Source organism: Acomys russatus, chromosome 24, assembly GCF_903995435.1.
Source record: "Acomys russatus chromosome 24, mAcoRus1.1, whole genome shotgun sequence".
In the NCBI taxonomy this organism is placed as follows: Eukaryota; Metazoa; Chordata; class Mammalia; order Rodentia; family Muridae; genus Acomys; species Acomys russatus.
The window spans coordinates 47,139,849-47,149,755 of NC_067160.1; positions in this window are offsets into that span (position 1 = coordinate 47,139,849).

Genomic DNA, 9,907 nt, shown 5'->3' on the forward strand with positions numbered 1-9,907 from the left:
TTGGGAGCTCGTTCAGGGAAGTGGGAACACTGGCTCCCATTTGTCTGGTGACTTCTCAGAATATAGAATTCACCGTTTCATCCTTAAGTTCTCAAAGGGTTGTGGTGGAATAGAACTCCATGCCAATAGCCTTCTATTTTTAATAGGAACCTAGAGAATACTTAGGGTTATCTAGAGTTGTTTCTTTAGAAACTAGAGCTATTTATTTGTATTTAAACAATGTCTATGATTTGTACCGATTCTTACCCTCTCTGTGAATAAACTCAAGATGGTATCTGTGTGGTCTTATCGTCTTTTATCCACGCCCTGCATCAGAGCTCTGGTAGACTGCTTTCCGCTCAGATCGGCCAGTGTGTCCAGGTGATGTGCTTTCAGTGTCTTCTCTCCAGAAGGTTCCACGGACCAAGTCGCTGCACACTTTTGCCTGCCTAGCCTTGCCATTAGAGGTGAGGACAGAGCCTGGGTGGTCTCGTGGCACAGGTGCCTGGAGGGAAAGTGGGAGGCTGGAGTCCCTGCACGTGTCCCGTGTTCCTTCTCTCTAAGCAGAAGTTTTAAAAGAATGAATGCGTACATTGCAAATATGCCAAAAGGGTCTGAAGAGAGACTTCAGAGTGCAAGGGTTAACCTGGGCTACTAAGAGGTGCTCTGTACTGTGAAATTATTCTTTGTTTTGCTGTTTTGTCAAAATCATCTCACTTTCAGTTTTGGCTTGTTTGAGTGGAGAGTTGATGGAAATACTGAGTGTGAGGTGGGAGTGGAGACTAAGATCATGACCACACTCTAACCTCCTGACTTCCTCTACGTGGGGAAAGGGTCACCTGAGAGGATTCACAAAGCACGTTGTAAATCGGGAAAGCCAAGCATTCTATGACGCTTGTCTCTTACGAAGATGAGCAGCTAATTTCCAAATCCATACATACATCTCTGATTTTTATACTAGTGTATAAAATAACAAGGTACTCTTGCCTTTTAAGTTAGATGTTAAAACACTTCCTGTGTGTAATCACTGTGTTCCTAAAATATTTGAACCCCAGCAAGTTTGCCCTTGATTTCTTTTTTCTTTCTTTCTTTCTTTCTTTCTTTTTTCTTTTTTTTTTCCTCCTTCTTGCTCTTATCTAGTCCCTCTTCCAAACACATCTTGAATACGATGACTCCTCACCCAACATTGCTGTTTTTGCTTGGGTCACAGCTATTGTCATGCCTCGCTGATCGTCCCACACACACATACACACACAAAGGATTTGAACTGAAAGGGTTGAACCCAGGAGTTTGCCTGTGCTAAACAAGTGCTCTATCTTTGAGCTACATACCCAGCCCTTTTAGTGGCTTTTCATTTTAATAAAGCATCTCATGCTGTAACCCAGGCTGGCCTTGAACTTGTGTCTCAGGCCTCAAACAGCTGGCCTAACAAATCTTGTCACCTGACCCAATGAGCCTTTATTAAAAATTCATCTTGAGGCCGGGTGTGGTGGTACACGCCTTTAATCCCAGCACTCGGGAGACAGAGGCAGGTGGATCGCTGTGAATTCGAGGCCAGCCTGGTCTACAAAACAAGTCCAGGACAGCCAGGGCTACACAGAGAAACCCTGTCACAACAAAAACAAAAACAAAAATTCATTTTGAATTGTCATTCTCAAACTACATACAATAGCATGTATCTGTTGTCTTAGCTGTGTGAGAGGCAGAAGTAGAACCATTTAAGTCCAGAAAATCATGGAGAGCCTCTATACCATAGCAAGATGTTTAAAAGTTCAAACAAAGGAACAAATAAAAGGCTTTTCACCACATCTATAATAAAATCCAAACATCTAAATGGTCCCAAATGACTTGTGCTTAACTACCTGTCCACCCTATGGCCTCTTCTCCCCTTGGCCACTGTGCTCAGCCATAGTGGTCTCCCTGTTGCTTTGGGTACAGGGACGCAGCTCCCCAAGAGGTTCCATTGGCCACTGCCGTTGCCTGGGATACTCCTGGGCCCACACCATCTGCTCTTTCTCTGCTTACATGTCAGTGATTAAGAGGCTGGCCATGGCCTCTCGTTAAAATTACATCCCTGCCACTCTCCAGTTCCTGTCTTCCTATTTTCTAAACAGAACTTACCACTACCCAACATTCTGCATAATTTGATATCTGTCCTTTGTTTAAAATATAATGTCGACTTCAAGAGACAACTCTGCAACTGCCGTGTCACCAGGCTGTTAGACAGCGCCTGTCACGTAACATATGCTCAGTGAGTTTGCTGATTGAGGCACTAGGATCCTGGTGACTTGAGAGTCTCTTCAACTCTCGAGTCCATCCCACCTCGCCTCTTTGCTGTCCAGGTGGGAAGTAGGGAAAGCCAGAGGCATGATGTGGCTTAGGCAGGATTACACAGATGTTATGGTGTCGGTGTGTCCCTCAAGGGTTCACGTGGTGAAGCCGAACCCAAACTCGCTGTAAAGGATCAAGAGGTTGGACAGACAAGCCAGGTCTGGTGGCGTGTGCCTTTGATCCCAAGATGCAGAGACAGGTGGCTCTCTGGTCTACAAAGTTCTAAGCCAGTCAGAACTACATAGTGAGACCTTGTCTCAAAAAAAAAAAAAAAAAAAAAAAGGAAGATGAAAGAGGAGGAGGAGGAAGGGAAAGTGGAAGACGCATGTACATAGACTTTGTCCCTGTGACTCATCTCGTATACCTAGTCATCACTAGATACCATCCCTTGACCTCCAATGCACCTCCAGGACTGTGAGCTGAAGTCAGCCTCTTCCTTTATCTATAAGGCAGCCTACCTCATGTACTTCATTATTGTAAGACAAACGCAGCACAGTAGAAGAGCTCTGGGTAGAATCTACAAACGTCAGGCCTACCAACATCTCCCCAGGTAGGCGGTCCTTCAGCAGAGTGGCACACGCTACCCCTTTCTGTGCAGCTTGTGGGTGTTAACATGGCTGAGGGGAAAAGTCAAAGGCTATTGTCTTGTGACACATGAGAATCGAATTTCAGGGTCCAAGGAAGTTTTAATTAGAACACAGATGTCCTCAGGAACTCACATAATATCCCAAAGCCATTTTTCACTGTAACAATATTTGAGTAGTTACAAAAAAACAAAAAGCAAAAACAAAACAAAACAAAACACATGGTCCCTCCAAGCCTGAAGTATATTCCTACGGCTCTAAACTGCCCTGAAAATGCCTTTCTGCCAAGGAAACATACTCACTCCCCTACCATAGACACCACCATGGTGTCTACAGAAATACAGAACACAGGTGACGTAATGATGTGCAGTGGGTATCATTCCCTTCCCTTCTTCCCTCTCTGTTCTGTGTACGGATGTTTTGCCTGCATGTCTGTGCACCGTGTGCACTCAGTGCCCTCAGAGGCCAGGGGGGAGCATCAAGTCTCCTAGAACTGGAGTTAGAAGAGTTGTGAGCTGCCATGTGGATGCTGGGAACTGAACCCCGGTCTTGTGGAAGAGCAGCCATCTCTCCAGTCTCCTGTTGCTAGTTTCTTATTTGCCTCTGGAAGAGGGACTTGTCTATACCCATCCCAGTGTCCCAGTGTCACTGTACTTCAAAGGATTGTAACCTCTTCATTGTCCACACGAGGAAGTCAGGCCATATGAGCACTGGCATCCGGGCCTGAGTTCATTTTTCCAGTCCCAGCCAGAACCCTTTTCAGCTCATGTGGCAGAAATCAACGTGGTATGAATTTTATTGGCTCGTGCAGCTCAGAAGTTCAGGTGTTCAGATGATACATTCAGAAGTCGGCCTCTGGATTGTGTTTTCCTCTTGATTGGATCCACTCTCAGGCCAGCTCTCCCTGGTGGTCTCTGGAGAGGAGAGAGATTTGAATCTTGCATTTAAAAAAAAAAGAGAGACCTATGGGAATCTATCCCAGGACACTGGAGTTTTACCTTCTTCCCTCCTCATTAAAAGTCCAGCTTCTACTGCGACCATTGATTACACAGGATGACATTTTATTTTTCATGTGCCCTATGACTTTCCTGAGGTAGAAACATCGTGAAATCGGTAGCCTTTTTCCTCCCTAAAAGCTCTGCTATTTGAGAAGCTGTTCCTGCCCCTCCCCCCAGCCAAGGAACCATATCCCACAGCCATAGACTATGTCTGCTGTACAGTATCAGGAAGGCTGATGGAGTCTGGTCATAGTGCACGATCGCACACTGTGATAAAGGCGAGACCCCCTAACACAGGTAGGGGCAGAGGCAAGGGAATAGTGCTTTCCCAGAAATCAACTGTGCTAAGCCAAGGACTTAAAAGTGCATTTTCAGGGGTAGGGGGCTGGGGGTGGGGGTGGAGGGGTGGTGGAGACAGAGAGAACAAATAATCAGCATAAGAGCACCTGGGATTTAACTGCTATGGAAGTAAGCTATGTCCAAGCACATGTATGTGTAGAATAAACTAGATTTGTATGCTTTTACAGTCTGCCCCAGTGTGCTGTCCCCTAGCCACAGGAGACTCAATACTCCAAAAGAGAATCTCTCACATCCACCAGCCACTGTCACCACCCTGCCAGAATCCCTGTACAAGACGTTCCTTCTACCTAGAAAGCAATGCTGAAGGCAATGCTTGCGTATCTGGCCATTTGTCTAACATGCCTTTCTACAAATCCCTAAAGGTTGACCCAAAGCGGTTTCCATCTTTCTCCTTTTTAAATTCTCAGTTCAGCATTCATTACCAGATGATCTTCTTTATCATTTAAAAATGCTCATCACCGAAGGGAAGATGAGCCTCCTCGTAGCTCCCAAAAAGCAGGCAAGGCCACTCTTCCCATGTTGGGAAATCTTGGCAGCTCCTGCGACTTTGTGTCTGTCCCCAGTTCCAGCCTCAATTCCTGAACACACACCCCTGTCCCCATACCCTGACCAAGACTGAGCTTATTATACCTCCCTACCTGTCCCGAATTGCCCAGCCTGATAGAGAAAATAATTGGAAATTAAAAATCCCAGAGTTATCTTTGTCGTTTCCCACTACATAGTAAAGTTATATATGAAGCCACTAGACTCATATATTCAATAAAAATATATACAGATATTTAATGGTTCTATAGGATCATATCTACTGCATAAGATTATAATATATGATTGTATCATCTAACACTACACATGCCTTTAATATGAAAAACCAATTTAGGAATGGGTGTGCTGTATGTAGTTTTAAGTATATAATATGTGGCTGGACACGGTAATAAACCATATATTTCTTCATTATATTTCTTCCCATCCTCTTTGTTCCCACAGCTGCCTCTCCCCTGCTCAGGGCTCACTCCCCACTCTCAAGTCTGTCCTCACATCCACGGCCTATCATCTCTCCAAATCCCCAGTTTGACTGCATAAAGGTCTTCATGCATAAAGGTTTTTGGTGGCTCCTCACAGTTTGTTTGGAGGCTGATGTTCCTTAGCATGCCACGCAAGTCTTGTTCCCAGTGGAGTGATGTTTAAGTTTGAAACGATGGAGTATGTCAGGTTGACTGTGCACAGTGTGATCAGTGCAGAATTCTCCACTGATGCAGTGTCTTTTGTTTTAATTTGTTGTTTTTGTGGGGGTTTGTTGTTGTTGTTTGTTTTTGGAGACAGGGTTTCTCTGTGTAACCTTGGCTGTCCTAGGCTTGCTTTGTAGACCAGGATGGCCTCGAACTCACAGAGCTCCACCTGCCTCTGCCTCCCTAGTGCTGAGATTAGAGGCGTTCATCACTGTGCCCCACCCCCACCCCGCGCCAGTGTCTTCCTTGTATCCATGCATTCTGAGTGATGACAAGGGTTTTGGGTGAGGAAGCTCTTACCGGATGTTGGACCAGTGTCAATTTGTTTGCTATTATTGTTGTTGTTGTTACATTTATTTTCTCACTTTGTCTGTACATGTTGTGTATTTGTGGGGGCACACATGGGACATGACATATGTGTGGCATGTCAGAAGGCAGCATGAAGATATCAGTTCACTCTTTGCACCATGTGGATGCCGGGAATTGAACTCAGGCATCAGGTTTGGCAACCAGTCACTTAACCCACCAAGCCACCTCGACAGCCCCAGCATGAAGTTCTTAACTTGAAGATACATCTTAGATTCCTGGAATATTCCAATACTTTTAAGTGAAGTTTCTGCTGGTGCACGTCTTGTGATGGGGAAGCTAAGGCCCCTTAGAGTGTCTCAGATGCTATCGTGCCCCACAACTAGTGTGTAACAATTAGGTTATCATCTCAAACGACCAGAATCCTCGGCTCCATTCTGTACAGATCTGCAGGGACAGCAGAGCTGCCCATTTGTAGACCCAGACTTTGAAGATGAATCCAAACTTGCCGTCATTCTCCCTGCCACCCCTGAGCTCCCACCTACCTTCTCTCCTAAACATGACCAGTACACACTGTCTGGGTCCTCAGCTTTTACACTGACAAAACCCTCCCTTGGTCTCTGCCTGCCTCAGCAGCTCATCCTTCCTTACCTCCCTGAAAGGTCACCTCCTGGGTGATGCCTTTCCTTGTGCTCCCCTGGGGAACCAAGCTAAGCACCCCTCCTCCCAGGGCACTCCTTGTAATACGCACCAAACCACATTGCACCCTAGCTTTTCTCTCAGTAAGCACGTGGGTCCTTTGTGGCAGAGACCAGGTCAGCTTCCTCTGTGTTTCCTGGTCCTCACTGGAAACAAGAACGAAGCAACAGCTTCATAAATATCTGCCAACCTGAATTTACTTAGTGGGTCCTCAAACTGGGAGAGTTGGAGTGACTGTACCTATAGACACTTTCAATATACTTTGAGGTCTAAAGCACTTACATAGATGAGTTCATTCAATCTTCTGAAGTTGATAGTGTTCCCACAGTTGAGGAAACTGAGGTTCAGTTTTCTCAAGTTCACCCAGCCAGGAAGTGCCTGGACCAGGATTCCACCTCATGTCTCTCTGAGTTCAAAGATCCCAGATCATCTGATTAAAACAACGTGCACTTTTTTTTTTTTTTTTTTTTTACCACCAAAGGCACTGTAACTAGGAGAGATAAGTTGTTGGCTGAGGGTCATTCAGTTTGTATCCCACTTGGTGTCCCTTTCCTGAACAGGAAATGTCCAGCAAGGTGACAAGGTGAGACTAGGGTCCCAGACAGGAGAGGAGTGTGGTACCTCTGTCCCTTCCCATTTACTCCCTCCCTGTGTGTCACAACCTGAATGTTTAAATTTTGTATTTAGTATTTACTCTGAAATGGCTTTCATCTGATTTCCCCCTTGCTCACCAATTTAGCTGTCAAAGTAAATAAATGCGAAGCTGAGTCTCCAGTCTCTCCAGCTCACATTACCTTCCTAGAATTACTCCCGGCGGGGAGGAACCACTGCTGGGGGCCTCCCACAGAATTATCCGGTTACTAATGAAGCCCCTTTTCAAGCCCAAGCCTTAGAGGATGCCTGCCGGAGTCTCAGGTGGGGGAAGGATGGCAAAACCCACCTCAGAGAACCAGATGACCAGATCCTCTTAGTGACCAATGGGAGCTGAAATGATGACATTATGGATGCCTGGTACTAAACATGGCCACGGAATGGACATTTGTAAAAATATTCGTGTTTAATGTGTGGTTAATTGTCACCCCTGAGGGGTAAGCCCCCACCTGCAAGTTGGCAAACCAGAGTTCTGACAGGCAAGGTGACTTGCCCACAGTCTCCTGTAGGAGGAGGGTGGCCATCCTGTCAGAGCGGACTAAACGAGTTGTTCTAAGTTTGACAGTCTGGTTTCATTGTGCAGCAGGAGCCGAGACTTATGGGAAGGAAAATTTCTTGTCCAAAGTGATTTCATTTACTTCTTTGAAGTTGGGTATGCTCTGTGCTAGAATACTAGGTCTGTAGCTTCCTTGGCTAAATTGTTCAGGAGAGTTGCTGATTATTTGGATCACACCCTGCCTATTCCAGAAAGAATTTGAAGTAGTACCCAGTAAAATAAACACCACAAAATCTGGTGGGTCTTTGCCACAGTGACCCCCAATGTTTATTGGCTGGTTACTGTGTGGCAGGCATTTTGAGTCATTAACATAGAAGGTGGACTCTGTTTTCATGCCCACCTCATAGGTGAGGAAACTGAGGCCGAAGAAGCAAAATACATGTCAGCCTTAATAATAAAGGGCAGTGTTAAGATTAGTGCCGAGGCAAGCTGCCCTCAGTCCCTGGACTTCAGTGCTGACAAGTTCAATGCCTCTTATGCTAGTTTTGATTTTTTTTTTCCTCTGAAGATTTAATCAGAATCCAGGTGCGGAACTGCATACAGATAAGAGTTTCTGCTCAGAGTTCCAAAACTCAGTTTATATTCCAGTAAACAAGGGCACTATGTCATTTTTGTAGAGTTGCTAGGAGGATTGAGCGGGTGGCGCACTCGGAGCAAAGCTCTGTCACATAAATGGGAGTAATCATTGTCATGACTCTGGGAGCATGTGCTTCCAACTCCTCCTGGGGCAGTGGCGCCACCTGTTTGCTCAGCCACTGGACCTTTGCCCGCATTTCTCTACCTGGACCGATGTCTTCTGGCACCCAGAGTATGTAAATCCCAACTGCCATTTCGTTTTTGTCTGGCCTTCCCTTACCTAAGAAGACTGTGTACTGGCCTCTGGACTCTCTATGCCATTCAGAGGAGAAGAGAGAAAAGTGAGGAGAGGAGGGAAGGGGAGGGGAAGGGAGGGGAGGGGAGGGAAGAGGAGGGGAGGGGAGAGGAGGGGAGGGGAGGGGAGACACAGACACAGTACTGTTGTTATTTCATCATTGCCCATGAGCCAGAAGTCATCCAGGGCTTTTGGCAAAATATGGAAAGTGTGTGTGTGTGTGTGTGTGTGTGTGTGTGTGTGTGTGTGTGTGTGTGTGTGTGTGTGCTCACCATGAGTGATCATAGTCGTGGGTATAGCCTAGAAATCAGGGTCAAAATCTCTGTAGGCAGTTATTAGTCATGCGGCACTATGATGGGTGTGATCTCTCTAAACCTCAGGTTAAAATGGGTACCAATAGGGAATGCCGCCTCACAGAGGAAAATGAGATAATGACTGTAAAATGCTTAGCATTTTAATGTCTGGCTCAGACTAAAGCATCCAAGAATAGTAGTGTGTGTGTGTGTGTGTGTGTGTGTGTGTGTGTGTACATATGTGTGCATGTACATACTTCACTTGCTTCCCCAGTGTAATCTCTTTAGTAGAAAAGACTGGCTCAGACCCCTTTTCTTTAAAGGTCTGTGCCCAAGAGCAATAAAATACTGGACTGCAAGGGCCGATGCCATTAGCTGGCACTGTGTTCTGCCTGCTTCTATCCCTAAGGGTTGGGAGGTGGGTTTTCAGTACTGTGCTGGTGTCTAGCCAATGTTGTCTGCGTGTGTTTCTGGCTATGCCTATTTGCGCAGTTGGAGACTGACAGCTGGAATGCTCTTCTTTGCAAAGGTGTGTGTTGCGTCCTCGTAAGGTGCCTGACTCACCACCTGTAGGAGATGCCTCATAACAGACAAGAGGTTACAAGGGGGGGCTGGAGCTCTGTGGGAGCCTGGACTTTCCTGAGTATGGCTGTGTGTACACGTGTACAGCATCTGTAAATGAAGGCAATTACAGAGGTGGTGGTCTGTGGGATGGGTGGGCTGTTGTGCTATGCAGGACTGGATCTAAAGCTGAGTGTGCAGAGTTTTTTTGTTTTTTGTTTTTTTGGGTTTTTTGTTTTGTTTTGTTTTGTTTTTTAGAAGAAGGTGCATTTTTATACACTTCTCTAGCACAGTTTGTGGGGGAGGAAGAAGGCTGAGTAGCTATAAGCGTCCATTTGTGTTTGTCAGCATAAGGACCTCTGAGTTTGAGGGTTCTGTGTTTGTGGGCTGTGCCTCCTATCAAAATGTCTGGGTCTCTGCCTTTCCCTCACTCTCGTCATCCTCAGAGCCCTAAAGAAGAAGGTAGAAAGCGAAGCTAAGTCAATCTTGAAG